We start from the raw sequence: 21233 nt of genomic DNA, 5'->3' as shown, positions 1-21233 counted from the left end.
CCCCCGTCCTGGGAGGGGTTCAGTATTAGCATAACGTCACATTCAAAGCTCGATAAAATGCCTCGAATGTAAGGTGTCTGTTGGATATCGTGGAACGCAAAGTTTCGTACAATGGTGTGAAAAGTATTTTCAGTAAACATCCATAACTTAAGGAGGTCGGTTGGTAAAAAATTATACGCTATTTCATAAATTCATTACCGGATAATCGTGCATCGAGTATTCATCAAATTATTATAATATTTGTTGGGTGCAAAGATTACTTCGAAAATACAAAACTAGGAAATATTAATGATATAAACCGGACAGAGGGTTAAATGTGGATGCTTCGTTTAAAATCGCTGCAAAATGATTGAAAATTTAACAGATGCGTTCGATTTTACTCTACGGTGGCTCATCTTATTCAGAAGACCATTTTCTACAAATTCACTCAAACGTATTTTGGTTTTCTGCGGCAGTGAATCCAATGTCGACATTTGTTCATCGGAATAAATACTAATGCAACGTTCTAAATTTGAATATTCAACGATGTCAACGCAATAAACGAAATATTTTTCAGCGAATCTGTAGAAAATAGTTGTCCGAATAAAACGAATCATTGTACGGTGAAATTGAGTGAATCTACCAGATTCGTAACAATTTTGAAAACATGTGAAATGAAGCATCGATATTTATAAGCTCTTCCGTACAATTCCATTTATTTTTATTTTTGTTTTTTCAAAGAGATCTTCACAACTGAGGAATATGATAAAGGCTGACGCCGACTAGACCGCGGCGGACGGCGGCGGACGGCGGCGAAATTTTCGCTCATACAGTTATCCATATAGGTGTTCACACTAGACGGCGGCGGACCGCGGCGGACCGCGGCAATTTTTCGCGAGTTCCAGGTTGGGAATATTTCGGCGGTGCGCCGCGCATCGCCGCGCATCGCCGTCGTCTAGTGTGAACACCCGACCGATGCCGAAATTCATCCCAAGTATAAAAATAGGGAAACCTGCGTTACTTTGATGTAAATGGTTATGGTTTACAAGGATTCTTTTCATTCTCTCCGCTGTTCTTGCGAAAAATAAATGTATTCATTTTTACATCTTAAATAAATCCTACGGATATTAAATAAATGTTACGCAAGTAACTACTTCATTTTTAAAGAAATTTAAGTAAACGTGAGTTTTAGAACAACAAGTTATGATCAACGGATTATTTTATGTAAAAAATTTATTTTTTTCTCATTGTTCGGGTATGATGCTGATTTCATGAAGACTGTTTTTTATTTTGCGTATTAATTTTTATGCATAAGAAATGAGAGAGTATATTTTGAGCTAAAATTTATTTCATTTTCACTATACATGTATTATATGTATAATAGGGTGTTTCAAAATAAAAAAATTTACGATTTTCCAACGAGCCACACCCGAAATAGTTTAGGTAGAAACAAAAATTCTGGCGATAGATGAGCATTGTCGGTTGATTTTTAATCCTTTTTTCCTTTTTATCGAATTTATGATGGACAATTGTTAGTAATTTTTTTTCGTGTTAAACACTTCTTCATCTGAGCTATCCATAATGAGTAATCAAGAAGTAGTGGCAAATATGCATGATTATTTATTGTGTGCCCATGACGACTGAGACAAATCGTGGTCATCAGATAATTGATAAATATCTCTTTTTCGGAGAAACAGTATCGGCGGGTGGTCACGCGACTATAGTGGGCGCATCTCACGGTAACTGCGCGGCGGTCCGCCGCGGTCCGCCGCGGTCCGCCGCGGTCCGCCGCGGTGCAGTGGGTGTCAGCCTTTAACCTTCCGGACTAATTTTCAAGTTTACAAGTTTGATTATTGAAAACGTCATGTTTTGTACTATCGAACCAATATGTATGCTTCTAACATTTTAATCCGAAAAAAAACCGAACGACCAGGATCAACAAATTGCAATAGGTGAGTAGTTGGCATACTATACATAGGAATACATGACACTAACGTCGTTTAATTACAGCTAAAATTGCTGTGTATCGTGTTTCGAATCTGTTAGAACTGATTTTTTTTTTATGTGTTCTTATACTAAAAATATTTGTTACTATTCATGGGATAACCGAGGTGGTTATCGGTGGTTGTTGGATATGGTTGGCGGTGGTTGGAGATGGTCGGAGGTGGACGAGGAGGAGAACCAGGAAGACGAGGAGAACAACGTGAACGAGGCGGACGAGGATTCTTGCTCGGTGAGTTTAACATGTTTATAATATTTAATGGCAATTGTAATTATATTGTATTTGAAATTTTTCAAACTTGTCACGTTTACAATAAATTATTTTGATTCATTTTTCGCGCAAGCACAAATTCAGTAGCTACAAATGCGCTGATAAAATTTATTATATTATTAATTAATTATACTTATCCTTATAAGATATTTTTGATGTGTTCTTATACTGAAAACATTTATTACTATTCAAGGTATAACTAAGGTGGTTGGCGGCGGTTGTTGGATGTGGTGGGCGGTGGTTGGAGGTGGTCAGAAGTGGACGAGGAGGAGAACGAGGAAGACGAGGAGAACAACGTGAACGAGGCGGACGAGGATTTTTGCTCGGTGAGTTTAACATTTTCATAAAATTTAATGGCAATTGTGATATATTTCATCTAAAATTTCTTAAACTTGTCATGTTTACAGTGAATTATTTCGATTCATTTTTCGCGCTAGCACAGATTCAGTAGCTATAAATGCGCTGATAAAATTTATTGTATTAATTAATTATACTTATCCTTACATCCTTACACAATGTGTTTGATGTGTTCTTATACTGAAAATATTTATTTCTATTCAAGGTATAACCCGAGGTGGTTAGCAGTAGTCGTTGGAGGTGGTTGGCGGTGGTCGAGCTGGACAAGGAGGAGGACGAGGAAGACGAGGAGAACAAGGTGGACGAGGAGGACGAGGATTTGTGCTCGGTGAGTAGAACAGTTTTATAATATTCAATGGCAATTGTAGTTATATTTTATCTAAAGTTTTGGAAACTTGTCACGTTTACAATAAATTATTTCAATTCATTTTTCGCGCAAGCACAAATTCAGCAGCTATAAATGCGCTGATAAAATTTATTATATTATTAATTAATTGATTACTTATGTTAATTATGTTTCAGTTCTGTGCCCCACCTAGTGATCCGCTAGTACATATCCTCCGACGTGACATCGCTCTGCTACGTATGAAGAAGAAAAGATTTATTAAGATGCAAATTGCTCCTCTCTTCTTGCCATTGTGCTTTCAGCCATTCTTGTGCTGTGTGTTTAATATTTAGGACAGTATGTAATATAGAATAACAGGTACAGCTACGAATACAGCACTACAATAAATCTTATAGAAATGAGCTCTCATTGAGATTTCTCTGTATTTATAACTCGACGCGAGAAGGCAAAAATCAATGTAATGCCATCTGTAAGGTAATTGGACTCGTATTTGCACTACGAGAACTCGTTGGGCATTTTGCGGTGAAGTTTGAAAAATTGTTGTACAAGAAATTAAATAACTATAAAAATGGATAAAAAATATTAACTCTAATAGTGAATGTAGCTAATACAGCTTTAACCGTATATTGATTATGTTAATGATCTATTGTGACAAGATCGGAATTAGATAAGCTCTCTAAATACTCTTTTCTAGACTATTAATTTATATCATGTATATGTAAATGTATATTTCTTCAGTTTATACAATCACTGCACTAGGATTACCCTTGCCATGTTTTATGGTGCGCTTGTGTAATTTGTATATTATTAACCTTACGTTTTACTCTATTTGCGACAAGTTGTGAGTGTTTCTAATTTCTTGGCAATTATTTATGTACGTGTATGTGTATATACGTATATGTATACTTATGCATGCGTATATACATATATACACATATATAAAACTAGATTTTTACAATAAACACAGAGGTTTTAGTATATTCACATACGGATTTCTGTGTATAGGTATACTTGAACTAAAATATCCTTATCTCTAATACGGAGTTCTTCGTAATTCGCATTTGTTCTTGTAACCCAATGTCCTACATACGATGGCAAAAATCGAGATCCAACTTAACTGAGTCTCAAAGCCCTGTTGACATAAAAGCAGCTATTTGATAGAAATTATAGTTTGTAGTTTACACAGCCCATTGCATGATATTTCATTTTAAATACATATGTTTCAATGTATTAAGGAATAATTTATCAAATATATAGAGGTCATGTGCAAATAATAAATGAATTGATTCGACCGCAGTTTGATGTATTCATTAGAGCTTTAACAATAAATTTAAGCTTTGTTACTTCTTTTATTTTATTATGGATAATCAAAAACATTTCCGACTATTCGTGCTGTGGAAGCATGGGGATTAAACCAAATGTAGCAAAAGATTAGAAACAGTGTATATAGAGTACGGGTATTTTTCTAATAATGCAAACACGTGCCGCTAGCTTAGTTTTGACATATCTAGATTACCACGCCTTGCGAATTAGCTTTCCAGACAAAGATGAATAAGCGATTTTAAGGACTGCATTCTCGTTGTTGAATACTCTATGCCTCATGGGAAAAGAAAATCTGTAACGACGAAATTGATGCACCGGATCATCGTCGACTTCAACTTTTGAAATGTCCTACCATTTCCGAACACCTCCAATCATCCTATTTACCTATATTACTAGATTAGCTATGATACGAGAAGAGAAGAATTATTCATTCTGAAATGGGATTCTATTCGACACGCGCTCGATGTATCCTATAACATTAATATTCAAAATTATTCCAACAACTTTTCATTTGCTCTCTCGATCTTGAATTTTCATAGGCATAGAATCGAAACGCTGTTTTAGCTGGTCGCAAGTGAAGTATCTGCGTTGGGTGGAGGAGCGGAATTGTGTTTCGAAAAGTATTCGGATGGAAAAAAAATTCAGAGTACTTATTTTGAACGAGATGAAATGGATGCTTCGTATATGAGACAGTATTTAACGCTGCGTAGTGATTTAAAGACCTAAAAAGGTGATAGGAAGAGAAAGAACGAAGCTTCTTAACACTTCGAGTGTTTTTTAACACACATTTGAAAGATACGAGCAGAATTTTTCATCGCCAACTGTCGCAGAACGGCAGCGTTATTAGCCGACCTGTTCACTGAAGAATATATCTTCAGTCAACGGCTGACCATCGAAGGGCCTGGCCGCTTGAGTCTGGAATCGGCAGGACAGATAAGGTGTGTATTTCTTGTATGAAATGTGAACACTAGAATCATTATACATCATATCATATCATCATACGTCATCCATCATCATACATAGTATCAAAGTTCGAAACCATAGTTTGGATGTCGGATGTTCAGAAAGTGACGTCACCAATTCAAAATCAGCTAGCAGAATTCCTCAGTCTGGAAACAACCGCGCAGTAGAGCGGACGGATAGGAGTCGCGCTCCGCAAATTTCGAGTACTGGGTTCTCAACCTCCCGGATCCCGCGCTTCGGGTCCGCTACGCGGTGAAACTTGACTTCCAGGATATGCGCTCCGTGGTTCCTGGTTCACGTTTACAATAAATTATTTCAATTCGCTTTTCGCGCAACCCCAAATTCGGTAGCTGTCAGTCCGCTAATAAAATTTCTCGACTTCCAGGATATGCGCTCCGTGGTTCCTGGTTCACGTTTACAATAAATTATTTCAATTCGCTTTTCGCACAACCCCAAATTCGGTAGCTGTCAGTCCGCTAATAAAATTTCTCGACTTCCAGGATATGCGCTCCGTGGTTCCTGGTTCACGTTTACAATAAATTATTTCAATTCGTTTTTCGCGCAAGCTGAAATTCAGTAGCTGTCGGTGCGCTAATAAAATTTCTCGACTTCCAGGATAAGCGCTCCGTGGTTCCTGGTTCACGTTTACAATAAATTATTTCAATTCGCTTTTCGCGCAACCCCAAATTCGGTAGCTGTCAGTCCGCTAATAAAATTTCTCGACTTCCAGGATATGCGCTCCGTGGTTCCTGGTTCACGTTTACAATAAATTATTTCAATTCGCTTTTCGCACAACCCCAAATTCGGTAGCTGTCAGTCCGCTAATAAAATTTCTCGACTTCCAGGATATGCGCTCCGTGGTTCCTGGTTCACGTTTACAATAAATTATTTCAATTCGTTTTTCGCGCAAGCTGAAATTCAGTAGCTGTCGGTGCGCTAATAAAATTTCTCGACTTCCAGGATAAGCGCTCCGTGGTTCCTGGTTCACGTTTACAATAAATTATTTCAATTCGCTTTTCGCGCAACCCCAAATTCGGTAGCTGTCAGTCCGCTAATAAAATTTCTCGACTTCCAGGATATGCGCTCCGTGGTTCCTGGTTCACGTTTACAATAAATTATTTCAATTCGTTTTTCGCGCAAGCTGAAATTCAGTAGCTGTCGGTGCGCTAATAAAATTTCTCGACTTCCAGGATAAGCGCTCCGTGGTTCCTGGTTCACGTTTACAATAAATTATTTCAATTCGCTTTTCGCGCAACCCCAAATTCGGTACCTGTCAGTCCGCTAATAAAATTTCTCGACTTCCAGGATAAGCGCTCCGTGGTTCCTGGTTCATGTTTACAATAAATTATTTCAATTCGTTTTTCGCGCAATCCCAAATTCGGTAGCTGTCAGTCTGCTAATAAAATATCTCGACTTCCAGCATAAACGCTCCGTGGTTCCTGGTTCATGTTTACAATAAATTATTTCAATTCGTTTTTCGCGCAATCCCAAATTCGGTAGCTGTCAGTCCGCTAATAAAATTTCTCGACTTCCAGGATAAGCGCTCCGTGGTTCCTGGTTCACGTTTACAATAAATTATTTCAATTCGCTTTTCGCGCAACCCCAAATTCGGTAGCTGTCAGTCCGCTAATAAAATTTCTCGACTTCCAGGATATGCGCTCCGTGGTTCCTGGTTCACGTTTACAATAAATTATTTCAATTCGTTTTTCGCGCAAGCTGAAATTCAGTAGCTGTCGGTGCGCTAATAAAATTTCTCGACTTCCAGGATAAGCGCTCCGTGGTTCCTGGTTCACGTTTACAATAAATTATTTCAATTCGCTTTTCGCGCAACCCCAAATTTGGTACCTGTCAGTCCGCTAATAAAATTTCTCGACTTCCAGGATAAGCGCTCCGTGATTCCTGGTTCATGTTTACAATAAATTATTTCAATTCGTTTTTCGCGCAACCCCAAATTCGGTACCTGTCAGTCCGCTAATAAAATTTCTCGACTTCCAGGATAAGCGCTCCGTGGTTCCTGGTTCACGTTTACAATAAATTATTTCAATTCGTTTTTCGCGCGAGCTGAAATTCAGTAGCTGTCGGTGCGCTAATAAAATTTCTCGACTTCCAGGATAAGCGCTCCGTGGTTCCTGGTTCACGTTTACAATAAATTATTTCAATTCGCTTTTCGCGCAACCCCAAATTCGGTAGCTGTCAGTCCGCTAATAAAATTTCTCGACTTCCAGGATATGCGCTCCGTGGTTCCTGGTTCACGTTTACAATAAATTATTTCAATTCGTTTTTCGCGCAAGCTGAAATTCAGTAGCTGTCGGTGCGCTAATAAAATTTCTCGACTTCCAGGATAAGCGCTCCGTGGTTCCTGGTTCACGTTTACAATAAATTATTTCAATTCGCTTTTCGCGCAACCCCAAATTCGGTACCTGTCAGTCCGCTAATAAAATTTCTCGACTTCCAGGATAAGCGCTCCGTGATTCCTGGTTCATGTTTACAATAAATTATTTCAATTCGTTTTTCGCGCAACCCCAAATTCGGTACCTGTCAGTCCGCTAATAAAATTTCTCGACTTCCAGGATAAGCGCTCCGTGGTTCCTGGTTCACGTTTACAATAAATTATTTCAATTCGTTTTTCGCGCAATCCCAAATTCGGTAGCTGTCAGTCTGCTAATAAAATATCTCGACTTCCAGCATAAACGCTCCGTGGTTCCTGGTTCATGTTTACAATAAATTATTTCAATTCGTTTTTCGCGCAATCCCAAATTCGGTAGCTGTCAGTCCGCTAATAAAATTTCTCGACTTCCAGGATATGCGCTCCGTGGTTCCTGGTTCACGTTTACAATAAATTATTTCAATTCGTTTTTCGCGCAAGCTGAAATTCAGTAGCTGTCGGTGCGCTAATAAAATTTCTCGACTTCCAGGATAAGCGCTCCGTGGTTCCTGGTTCACGTTTACAATAAATTATTTCAATTCGCTTTTCGCGCAACCCCAAATTCGGTACCTGTCAGTCCGCTAATAAAATTTCTCGACTTCCAGGATAAGCGCTCCGTGGTTCCTGGTTCATGTTTACAATAAATTATTTCAATTCGTTTTTCGCGCAATCCCAAATTCGGTAGCTGTCAGTCTGCTAATAAAATATCTCGACTTCCAGCATAAACGCTCCGTGGTTCCTGGTTCATGTTTACAATAAATTATTTCAATTCTTTTTTCGCGCAACCCCAAATTCGGTACCTGTCAGTCCGCTAATAAAATTTCTCGACTTCCAGGATAAGCGCTCCGTGGCTCCTCGTTCATGTTTACAATAAATTATTTCAATTCGTTTTTCGCGCAATCCCAAATTCGGTAGCTGTCAGTCTGCTAATAAAATATCTCGACTTCCAGCATAAACGCTCCGTGGTTCCTGGTTCATGTTTACAATAAATTATTTCAATTCGTTTTTCGCGCAAGCTGAAATTCAGTAGCTGTCGGTGCGCTAATAAAATTTTTCGACTTCCAGGATAAGCGCTCCGTGGTTCCTGGTTCATGTTTACAATAAATTATTTCAATTCGTTTTTCGCGCAACCCCAAATTCGGTACCTGTCAGTCCGCTAATAAAATTTCTCGACTTCCAGGATAAGCGCTCCGTGGTTCCTGGTTCATGTTTACAATAAATTATTTCAATTCGTTTTTCGCGCAATCCCAAATTCGGTAGCTGTCAGTCCGCTAATAAAATTTCTCGACTTCCAGGATATGCGCTCCGTGGTTCCTGGTTCACGTTTACAATAAATTATTTCAATTCGTTTTTCGCGCAAGCTGAAATTCAGTAGCTGTCGGTGCGCTAATAAAATTTCTCGACTTCCAGGATAAGCGCTCCGTGGTTCCTGGTTCACGTTTACAATAAATTATTTCAATTCGTTTTTCGCGCAAGCTGAAATTCAGTAGCTGTCGGTGCGCTAATAAAATTTCTCGACTTCCAGGATAAGCGCTCCGTGGTTCCTGGTTCACGTTTACAATAAATTATTTCAATTCGCTTTTCGCGCAACCCCAAATTCGGTACCTGTCAGTCCGCTAATAAAATTTCTCGACTTCCAGGATAAGCGCTCCGTGGTTCCTGGTTCATGTTTACAATAAATTATTTCAATTCGTTTTTCGCGCAATCCCAAATTCGGTAGCTGTCAGTCTGCTAATAAAATATCTCGACTTCCAGCATAAACGCTCCGTGGTTCCTGGTTCATGTTTACAATAAATTATTTCAATTCGCTTTTCGCGCAACCCCAAATTCGGTACCTGTCAGTCCGCTAATAAAATTTCTCGACTTCCAGGATAAGCGCTCCGTGGCTCCTCGTTCATGTTTACAATGAATTATTTCAATTCGTTTTTCGCGCAAGCCCAAATTCAGTAGCTGTCGGTCCGCTAATAAAATATCTCGACTTCCAGCATAAACGCTCCGTGGTTCCTGGTTCATGTTTACAATAAATTATTTCAATTCGTTTTTCGCGCAATCCCAAATTCGGTAGCTGTCAGTCTGCTAATAAAATATCTCGACTTCCAGCATAAACGCTCCGTGGTTCCTGGTTCATGTTTACAATAAATTATTTCAATTCTTTTTTCGCGCAACCCCAAATTCGGTACCTGTCAGTCCGCTAATAAAATATCTCGACTTCCAGCATAAACGCTCCGTGGTTCCTGGTTCATGTTTACAATAAATTATTTCAATTCGTTTTTCGCGCAATCCCAAATTCAGTAGCTGTCGGTCCGCTAATAAAATTTCTTGACTTCCAGGATAAACGCTCCGTGGTTCCTGGTTCATGTTTACAATAAATTATTTCAATTCGTTTTTCGCGCAAGCCCAAATTCAGTAGCTGTCGGTCCGCTAATAAAATATCTCGACTTCCAGCATAAACGCTCCGTGGTTCCTGGTTCATGTTTACAATAAATTATTTCAATTCGTTTTTCGCGCAATCCCAAATTCAGTAGCTGTCGGTCCGCTAATAAAATTTTTATTACTTTACAATCTTCTCATAATCTTTTCGGTAAAATATATGGACAAAAAAATTATCCTAAACCTCAAACAGTATTTTTGATTTTTTCTCATGCTGAGAATATTTATTACTATTCAAGGTATAACCTGAGGTGGTTGAAGGTGGTCGGAGGTGGACGAGGAAGAGGACGAGGAGGACGAGGATTTGTGCTGGGTGAGTAAAACACTTTTATAATATTTGATGGCAATTGTAATTATATTTTATCTGAAATATTACAAACTTGTCACGTTTACAATAAATTATTTCAATTCATTTTTCGTGCAAGCACATATTCAGTAGCTATGAATAATCTTATACAATTTATTATATTATTAATCAATTAATTAATATTCTTATAATATTTAATGACAATTGTAATTATATTTCGTCTGAAATATTACAAACTTGTCACGTTTACAATAAATTATTTCAATTCATTTTTCGTGCAAGCACATATTCAGTAGCTATGAATAATCTTATACAATTTATTACATTATTAATGAATTGATTAATTACAATAATCCTTACACAATATTTTTGATATGTTCCTATACTAAAAATATTCATTACTTTTCCAGGTATTACCCCAGGTGGTCGGAGCCGGACGAGGAGGAGGACGAGGTGGACGAGGAGCAGGCGGGGTGGGTCGTGGGAGAGGACCTCTCCTCTCCTCAGAGGAGGGGCGGGGGGGGGGGGGGGGGGGGCAGGGAAGGGCGAGGTGGGCGGGGAGGGGGAAGGGACGGGAAGGGAAGGGCAGGGAAGGGAGGGGAAGGGAAGGGAAGGGAAGGGGTGGGGCGAGGAGGGTGTGGGGGACGGGGAGGGCGGGTGGGCGGGAGGGAGGGCGGGAGGGAGGGAGGGAGGGAGGGAGGGCGGGAGGGCGGGCGGGCGTGTAGGGGGGCGGTACTGCTCTAATAACTCTAACGGGCTTGCATCGACATCCGTCCTCCACTCTCTCCCTCCCGCCCACCCTCCAGCCCGCCCGCCCGCCCTCCCTCCCTCCCTCCCTCCCTCCCTCCCTCCCTCCCTCCCTCCCGCCCTCCCGCCCACCCGCCCTCCCCGTCCCCCTCACCCTCCTCGCCCCGCCCCTTCCCTTCCCTTCCCTTCCCCTCCCTTCCCTGCCCTTCCCTTCCCGTCCCTTCCCACTCCCCGCCCACCTCGCCCTTCCCTGCCCCCCCCGCCCCTCCTCTGAGGAGAGGAGAAGTCCTCTCCCACGATCCACCCCGCCTGCTCCTCGTCCACCTCGTCCTCCTCCTCGTCCAGCTGGTCCTCCTCCTCGTCCGGCTCCGACCACCTGGGGTAATACCTGGAATAGTAATGAATATTTTTAGTATAGGAACATATCAAAAATATTGTGTAAGGATTATTGTAATTAATCAATTCATTAATAATGTAATAAATTGTATAAGATTATTCATAGCTACTGAATATGTGCTTGCACGAAAAATGAATTGAAATAATTTATTGTAAACGTGACAAGTTTGTAATATTTCAGATGAAATATAATTACAATTGCCATCAAATATCATAAGAATATTAATTAATTAATTGATAATATAATAAATTGTATAAGATTATTCATAGCTACTGAATATGTGCTTGCACGAAAAATGAATTGAAATAATTTATTGTAAACGTGACAAGTTTGTAATATTTCAGATGAAATATAATTACAATTGCCATCAAATATTATAAGAATATTAATTAATTAATTGATAATATAATAAATTGTATAAGATTATTCATAGCTACTGAATATGTGCTTGCACGAAAAATGAATTGAAATAATTTATTGTAAACGTGACAAGTTTGTAATATTTCAGATGAAATATAATTACAATTGCCATCAAATATTATAAGAATATTAATTAATTAATTGATAATATAATAAATTGTATAAGATTATTTATAGCTACTGAATATGTGCTTGCACGAAAAATGAATTGAAATAATTTATTGTAAACGTGACAAGTTTGTAATATTTCAGATGAAATATAATTACAATTGCCATCAAATATTATAAGAATAATAATTAATTAATTGATAATATAATAAATTGTATAAGATTATTCATAGCTACTGAATATGTGCTTGCACGAAAAATGAATTGAAATAATTTATTGTAAACGTGACAAGTTTGTAATATTTCAGATAAAATATAATTACAATTGCCATCAAATATTATAAAAGTGTTCTACTCACCCAGCACAAATCCTCGTCCTCCTCGTCCTCCTCCTCGTCCACCTCCGACCACCGCCAACCACCGCGAGTTATACCTCGAATACTAATAAATATTTTCAGCATGAGAACAAATCAAAAATAATGTGTGAGGTTTGATATAATTTTTTTATCGATATTATCTACCAGAAAGATTATGAGAAGATTGTAAAGTTACGGAAATTTTATCAGCCTACTGACAGCTACCGAATTTGGGGTTGCGCGAAAAACGAATTGAAATAATTTATCGTAAGCGTGAACCAGGAACCACGGAGCGCTTATCCTGGAAGTCGAGAAATTTTATTAGCGCACCGACAGCTACTGAATTTCAGCTTGCGCGAAAAACGAATTGAAATAATTTATTGTAAACGTGAACCAGGAACCACGGAGCGCTTATCCTGGAAGTCGAGAAATTTCATTAGCGGACCGACAGCTACTGAATTTCAGCTTGCGCGAAAAACGAATTGAAATAATTTATTGTAAACGTGAACCAGGAACCACGGAGCGCTTATCCTGGAAGTCGAGAAATTTTATTAGCGCACCGACAGCTACTGAATTTCAGCTTGCGCGAAAAACGAATTGAAATAATTTATTGTAAACGTGAATCAGGAACCACGGAGCGCTTATCCTGGAAGTCGAGAAATTTTATTAGCGCACCGACAGCTACTGAATTTCAGCTTGCGCGAAAAACGAATTGGAATAATTTATTGTAAACGTGAACCAGGAACCACGGAGCGCTTATCCTGGAAGTCGAGAAATTTTATTAGCGCACCGACAGCTACTGAATTTCAGCTTGCGCGAAAAACGAATTGAAATAATTTATTGTAAACGTGAACCAGGAACCACGGAGCGCTAATCCTGGAAGTCGAGAAATTTTATTAGCGCACCGACAGCTACTGAATTTCAGCTTGCGCGAAAAACGAATTGAAATAATTTATTGTAAACGTGAATCAGGAACCACGGAGCGCTTATCCTGGAAGTCGAGAAATTTTATTAGCGCACCGACAGCTACTGAATTTCAGCTTGCGCGAAAAACGAATTGAAATAATTTATTGTAAACGTGAACCAGGAACCACGGAGCGCTTATCCTGGAAGTCGAGAAATTTTATTAGCGCACCGACAGCTACTGAATTTCAGCTTGCGCGAAAAACGAATTGAAATAATTTATTGTAAACGTGAACCAGGAACCACGGAGCGCTTATCCTGGAAGTCGAGAAATTTTATTAGCGCACCGACAGCTACTGAATTTCAGCTTGCGCGAAAAACGAATTGAAATAATTTATTGTAAACGTGAACCAGGAACCACGGAGCGCTTATCCTGGAAGTCGAGAAATTTTATTAGCGCACCGACAGCTACTGAATTTCAGCTTGCGCGAAAAACGAATTGAAATAATTTATTGTAAACGTGAACCAGGAACCACGGAGCGCTTATCCTGGAAGTCGAGAAATTTTATTAGCGCACCGACAGCTACTGAATTTCAGCTTGCGCGAAAAACGAATTGAAATAATTTATTGTAAACGTGAACCAGGAACCACGGAGCGCTTATCCTGGAAGTCGAGAAATTTTATTAGCGCACCGACAGCTACTGAATTTCAGCTTGCGCGAAAAAAGAATTGAAATAATTTATTGTAAACGTGAACCAGGAACCACGGAGCGCTTATCCTGGAAGTCGAGAAATTTTATTAGCGCACCGACAGCTACTGAATTTCAGCTTGCGCGAAAAACGAATTGAAATAATTTATTGTAAACGTGAACCAGGAACCACGGAGCGCTTATCCTGGAAGTCGAGAAATTTTATTAGCGCACCGACAGCTACTGAATTTCAGCTTGCGCGAAAAACGAATTGAAATAATTTATTGTAAACGTGAACCAGGAACCACGGAGCGCTTATCCTGGAAGTCGAGAAATTTTATTAGCGCACCGACAGCTACTGAATTTCAGCTTGCGCGAAAAACGAATTGAAATAATTTATTGTAAACGTGAACCAGGAACCACGGAGCGCTTATCCTGGAAGTCGAGAAATTTTATTAGCGCACCGACAGCTACTGAATTTCAGCTTGCGCGAAAAAAGAATTGAAATAATTTATTGTAAACGTGAACCAGGAACCACGGAGCGCTTATCCTGGAAGTCGAGAAATTTTATTAGCGCACCGACAGCTACTGAATTTCAGCTTGCGCGAAAAACGAATTGAAATAATTTATTGTAAACGTGAACCAGGAACCACGGAGCGCTTATCCTGGAAGTCGAGAAATTTTATTAGCGCACCGACAGCTACTGAATTTCAGCTTGCGCGAAAAACGAATTGAAATAATTTATTGTAAACGTGAACCAGGAACCACGGAGCGCTTATCCTGGAAGTCGAGAAATTTTATTAGCGCACCGACAGCTACTGAATTTCAGCTTGCGCGAAAAACGAATTGAAATAATTTATTGTAAACGTGAACCAGGAACCACGGAGCGCTTATCCTGGAAGTCGAGAAATTTTATTAGCGCACCGACAGCTACTGAATTTCAGCTTGCGCGAAAAACGAATTGAAATAATTTATTGTAAACGTGAACCAGGAACCACGGAGCGCTTATCCTGGAAGTCGAGAAATTTTATTAGCGCACCGACAGCTACTGAATTTCAGCTTGCGCGAAAAACGAATTGAAATAATTTATTGTAAACGTGAACCAGGAACCACGGAGCGCTTATCCTGGAAGTCGAGAAATTTCATTAGCGCACCGACAGCTACTGAATTTCAGCTTGCGCGAAAAAAGAATTGAAATAATTTATTGTAAACGTGAACCAGGAACCACGGAGCGCTTATCCTGGAAGTCGAGAAATTTTATTAGCGCACCGACAGCTACTGAATTTCAGCTTGCGCAAAAAACGAATCGAAATAATTTATTGTAAACGTGAACCAGGAACCACGGAGCGCTTATCCTGGAAGTCGAGAAATTTATTAGCGCACCGACAGCTACTGAATTTCAGCTTGCGCGAAAAAAGAATTGAAATAATTTATTGTAAACGTGAACCAGGAACCACGGAGCGCTTATCCTGGAAGTCGAGAAATTTTATTAGCGCACCGACAGCTACTGAATTTCAGCTTGCGCGAAAAACGAATTGAAATAATTTATTGTAAACGTGAACCAGGAACCACGGAGCGCTTATCCTGGAAGTCGAGAAATTTTATTAGCGCACCGACAGCTACTGAATTTCAGCTTGCGCGAAAAACGAATTGAAATAATTTATTGTAAACGTGAACCAGGAACCACGGAGCGCTTATCCTGGAAGTCGAGAAATTTTATTAGCGCACCGACAGCTACTGAATTTCAGCTTGCGCGAAAAACGAATTGAAATAATTTATTGTAAACGTGAACCAGGAACCACGGAGCGCTTATCCTGGAAGTCGAGAAATTTTATTAGCGCACCGACAGCTACTGAATTTCAGCTTGCGCGAAAAACGAATTGAAATAATTTATTGTAAACGTGAACCAGGAACCACGGAGCGCTTATCCTGGAAGTCGAGAAATTTTATTAGCGCACCGACAGCTACTGAATTTCAGCTTGCGCGAAAAAAGAATTGAAATAATTTATTGTAAACGTGAACCAGGAACCACGGAGCGCTTATCCTGGAAGTCGAGAAATTTTATTAGCGCACCGACAGCTACTGAATTTCAGCTTGCGCGAAAAACGAATTGAAATAATTTATTGTAAACGTGAACCAGGAACCACGGAGCGCTTATCCTGGAAGTCGAGAAATTTTATTAGCGCACCGACAGCTACTGAATTTCAGCTTGCGCGAAAAACGAATTGAAATAATTTATTGTAAACGTGAACCAGGAACCACGGAGCGCTTATCCTGGAAGTCGAGAAATTTTATTAGCGCACCGACAGCTACTGAATTTCAGCTTGCGCGAAAAACGAATTGAAATAATTTATTGTAAACGTGAACCAGGAACCACGGAGCGCTTATCCTGGAAGTCGAGAAATTTTATTAGCGCACCGACAGCTACTGAATTTCAGCTTGCGCGAAAAACGAATTGAAATAATTTATTGTAAACGTGAACCAGGAACCACGGAGCGCTTATCCTGGAAGTCGAGAAATTTTATTAGCGCACCGACAGCTACTGAATTTCAGCTTGCGCGAAAAACGAATTGAAATAATTTATTGTAAACGTGAACCAGGAACCACGGAGCGCTTATCCTGGAAGTCGAGAAATTTCATTAGCGCACCGACAGCTACTGAATTTCAGCTTGCGCGAAAAAAGAATTGAAATAATTTATTGTAAACGTGAACCAGGAACCACGGAGCGCTTATCCTGGAAGTCGAGAAATTTTATTAGCGCACCGACAGCTACTGAATTTCAGCTTGCGCAAAAAACGAATCGAAATAATTTATTGTAAACGTGAACCAGGAACCACGGAGCGCTTATCCTGGAAGTCGAGAAATTTATTAGCGCACCGACAGCTACTGAATTTCAGCTTGCGCGAAAAAAGAATTGAAATAATTTATTGTAAACGTGAACCAGGAACCACGGAGCGCTTATCCTGGAAGTCGAGAAATTTTATTAGCGCACCGACAGCTACTGAATTTCAGCTTGCGCGAAAAACGAATTGAAATAATTTATTGTAAACGTGAACCAGGAACCACGGAGCGCTTATCCTGGAAGTCGAGAAATTTTATTAGCGCACCGACAGCTACTGAATTTCAGCTTGCGCGAAAAACGAATTGAAATAATTTATTGTAAACGTGAACCAGGAACCACGGAGCGCTTATCCTGGAAGTCGAGAAATTTTATTAGCGCACCGACAGCTACTGAATTTCAGCTTGCGCGAAAAACGAATTGAAATAATTTATTGTAAACGTGAACCAGGAACCACGGAGCGCTTATCCTGGAAGTCGAGAAATTTTATTAGCGCACCGACAGCTACTGAATTTCAGCTTGCGCGAAAAACGAATTGAAATAATTTATTGTAAACGTGAACCAGGAACCACGGAGCGCTTATCCTGGAAGTCGAGAAATTTTATTAGCGCACCGACAGCTACTGAATTTCAGCTTGCGCGAAAAAAGAATTGAAATAATTTATTGTAAACGTGAACCAGGAACCACGGAGCGCTTATCCTGGAAGTCGAGAATTTTTATTAGCGCACCGACAGCTACTGAATTTCAGCTTGCGCGAAAAACGAATTGAAATAATTTATTGTAAACGTGAACCAGGAACCACGGAGCGCTTATCCTGGAAGTCGAGAAATTTTATTAGCGCACCGACAGCTACTGAATTTCAGCTTGCGCGAAAAACGAATTGAAATAATTTATTGTAAACGTGAACCAGGAACCACGGAGCGCTTATCCTGGAAGTCGAGAAATTTTATTAGCGCACCGACAGCTACTGAATTTCAGCTTGCGCGAAAAACGAATTGAAATAATTTATTGTAAACGTGAACCAGGAACCACGGAGCGCTTATCCTGGAAGTCGAGTTTCACCGCGTAGCGGACCCGAAGCGCGGGATCCGGGAGGTTGAGAACCCGGTACTCGAAGTTTGCGGAGCGCGACTCTCAACCGTCCGCTCTACTGCGCGGTTGTTACCAGACTGAGGAACTCGGCTAGCCGATTTTAGATTGGTGACGTCACTTTCCGAACATCCGAAAATTCAAACTTTGGTTTCGAACTGTAATACTAAGTATGATGATGTATGATGTACGATGTATGATGTATGATGTATGATGATATGATATGATGTATAATGATTCTAGTGTTCACATTTCATACAAGAAATACACACCTTATCTGTCCTGCCGATTCCAGACTCAAGCGGCCAGGCCCTTCGATGGTCAGCCGTTGACTGAAGATATATCCTTTACTTAACGGGTCAGCCGATAACGCTGCCGTTCTGCGACAGTTGGATGATGAAAAATTTTGCTCGTATCTTTCAAATGTGTGTTAAAATACACTCGAAGTGTTAAGAAGCTTCGTTCTTTCTCTTCCTATCACCTTTTTAGGTCTCTAAATCACTACGCAGCGTTAAATACTATCTCATATACGAAGCATCCATTTCATCTCGTTCAAAATTAGCGCATCCGTGATGTATTACAGTTACTCTGAATTTTTTTCCCTCCGAATACTTTTCGAAAAACAATTTTGCTTCTCTACCCAACGTAGATACTTCACTCTCGACTAGCTAGAACAGCGTTTTGGTTATATGCCTACGAAAATTCAAGATCGAGAGAGCAAATGAAAAGTTGTTGAAATAATTATGAATACTAATGTTATGGAATACATCGAGCGCGCGTCGAATAGAATCCCATTTCGAAGTGAATAATTCTTCTCTTTTCATATAATAGCTAACCTAGTAATATAGGTAAATAGGATGGTTGGAGGTGTTCGGAAATGGTAGGACATTTCAAAAGTTAAGGCTGACACCCACTGCACCGCGGCGGACCGCGGCGGACCGCGGCGGACCGCGGCGGACCGCCGCGCAGTTACCGTGAGATGCGCCCACTATAGTCGCGTGACCACCCGCCGATACTGTTTCTCCGAAAAAGAGATATTTATCAATTATCTGATGACCACGATTTGTCTCAGTCGTTATGGGCACACAATAAATAATCATGCATATTTGCCACTACTTCTTGATTACTCATTATGGATAGCTCAGATGAAGAAGTGTTTAACACGAAAAAAAATTACTAACAATTGTCCATCATAAATTCGATAAAAAGGAAAAAAGGATTAAAAATCAACCGACAATGCTCATCTATCGCCAGAATTTTTGTTTCTACCTAAACTATTTCGGGTGTGGCTCGTTGGAAAATCGTAAATTTTTTTATTTTGAAACACCCTATTATACATATAATACATGTATAGTGAAAATGAAATAAATTTTAGCTCAAAATATACTCTCTCATTTCTTATGCATAAAAATTAATACGCAAAATAAAAAACAGTCTTCATGAAATCAGCATCATACCCGAACAATGAGAAAAAAATAAATTTTTTACATAAAATAATCCGTTGATCATAACTTGTTGTTCTAAAACTCACGTTTACTTAAATTTCTTTAAAAATGAAGTAGTTACTTGCGTAACATTTATTTAATATCCGTAGGATTTATTTAAGATGTAAAAATGAATACATTTATTTTTCGCAAGAACAGCGGAGAGAATGAAAAGAATCCTTGTAAACCATAACCATTTACATCAAAGTAACGCAGGTTTCCCTATTTTTATACTTGGGATGAATTTCGGCATCGGTCGGGTGTTCACACTAGACGACGGCGATGCGCGGCGATGCGCGGCGCACCGCCGAAATATTCCCAACCTGGAACTCGCGAAAAATTGCCGCGGTCCGCCGCGGTCCGCCGCCGTCTAGTGTGAACACCTATATGGATAACTGTATGAGCGAAAATTTCGCCGCCGTCCGCCGACGTCCGCCGCGGTCTAGTCGGCGTCAGCCTTAATTCAACAAATACTCAACCCACGCCAATCTCGTATCAAAATTCATTAAAAAGTTATGGACATTTGGCCAACCATCTACCTTACGATCCACGATACAGTCGATTTTTCCCTCTCAGCGACGGTGTGAATAAATTTGATCAACCCTTTGCGGGTATGAAAAATTCACCTCTGCCGATCCGAATTCAAAAGCTGGGCCCTCGGATGCACGCCCGTAACACGTTCATCTAATTGTGAGGCATCGAAGTCGCGTCGGGGAATCCCCACAGATTTCTATCCCTTCTGCACCACTTACCTGGGCTCACCTGAGCCCGTAAAATACCCCATTTGTTCTCGTACGGGCCAGGATTATCGAACTCGAAGGTGTAACGGGTGTAAGGTACAGGTATAGGGCAAAGCGCTCAACTCCGAGATCAGGCTGGCATTTGAAACGGTGGTTTCCTGACTTCTCTCCCTCCCTCTCGGTCTCTTGCTCCCGGCACAAACTCCGGAATTAGGAGACGCGGAAATTACATGTCAGTTGCGATTCAAAGATTCTCTCCGCAGACCGCTTTTCTACGTCTTGTAGGGTCTGACGCCTAACCTTTTGCCTTGCAGGCGTCATTTTGACGTTACAGAAAGCCATGCACCGTACAGCATGCTTTATTCGTATTATACAAACGCCTCGTAATCAGCGTTTCCTTGGTATATTGTATCAAGGTTTCACATCCATGAGTGACCACCGATTGGTATTTCTTATATTCAAAATGCGCCGATGGTGATGATTTTTTCTACTTGTCTCGTTATACGGTTATTACAATGAGAAAATAAGGTGAAACTTAGCAGGCTTGAGTGACCAACTGCGCGTGCACAAAACAATCGAACTCCATTGGTCGGCGAGATCGTATGGCGGTAATATTTTCGTCTGCAAGGCAGGACAGCCAACTTACTCGAAACGAGACACGACAAGTCAAACTCTTCCGCGTCAAGTGGCGAATCAAAATTATGTTGCTACCAACAATCCGTGAACAATAAAGGCTCGACAAGCTTTTCCGAATCTTCACATGAACTATTTAGGATTTGTTTAACCCAAAAAATGCGCATTGCCTTCGTAACCTCCATAAGTTATGTTTGACGACAGAAGCTTGAGGTGGTCAGCCTGCGTGAAATAATGATAAAATTCATTCATGCGCGATTAGACGGCCAATCTAGTAAATTTCACCATTTCCTCTCGGTATATCATCAGCATTGTAAATTCGGTACAGACGAACATGGGACACGTATCGAGTATCGTAGATATGGGTGATTGGCGAATAATATTGGACGGAATTTCCAATCAACGAACTTCGCACCTACTTGATGTA

General features: G+C 40.2%; 1 protein-coding gene across 3 annotated transcripts in view; it reads left to right on the top strand.

Moving 5' to 3' along the window:
• LOC124178476 (ATP-dependent helicase brm) overlaps nt 1-21233 on the top strand; it is a 102690-nt gene that overhangs the window by 43589 nt on the left and 37868 nt on the right. The gene's annotated exons all lie outside the window — the stretch shown is intronic.

Source organism: Neodiprion fabricii, chromosome 3 (assembly GCF_021155785.1).
Source record: "Neodiprion fabricii isolate iyNeoFabr1 chromosome 3, iyNeoFabr1.1, whole genome shotgun sequence".
Classification (NCBI taxonomy): domain Eukaryota; kingdom Metazoa; phylum Arthropoda; class Insecta; order Hymenoptera; family Diprionidae; genus Neodiprion; species Neodiprion fabricii.
The sequence above is the reverse complement of the archived record's forward strand: the minus strand, read 5'-3'. Positions and strand labels throughout refer to the sequence as shown.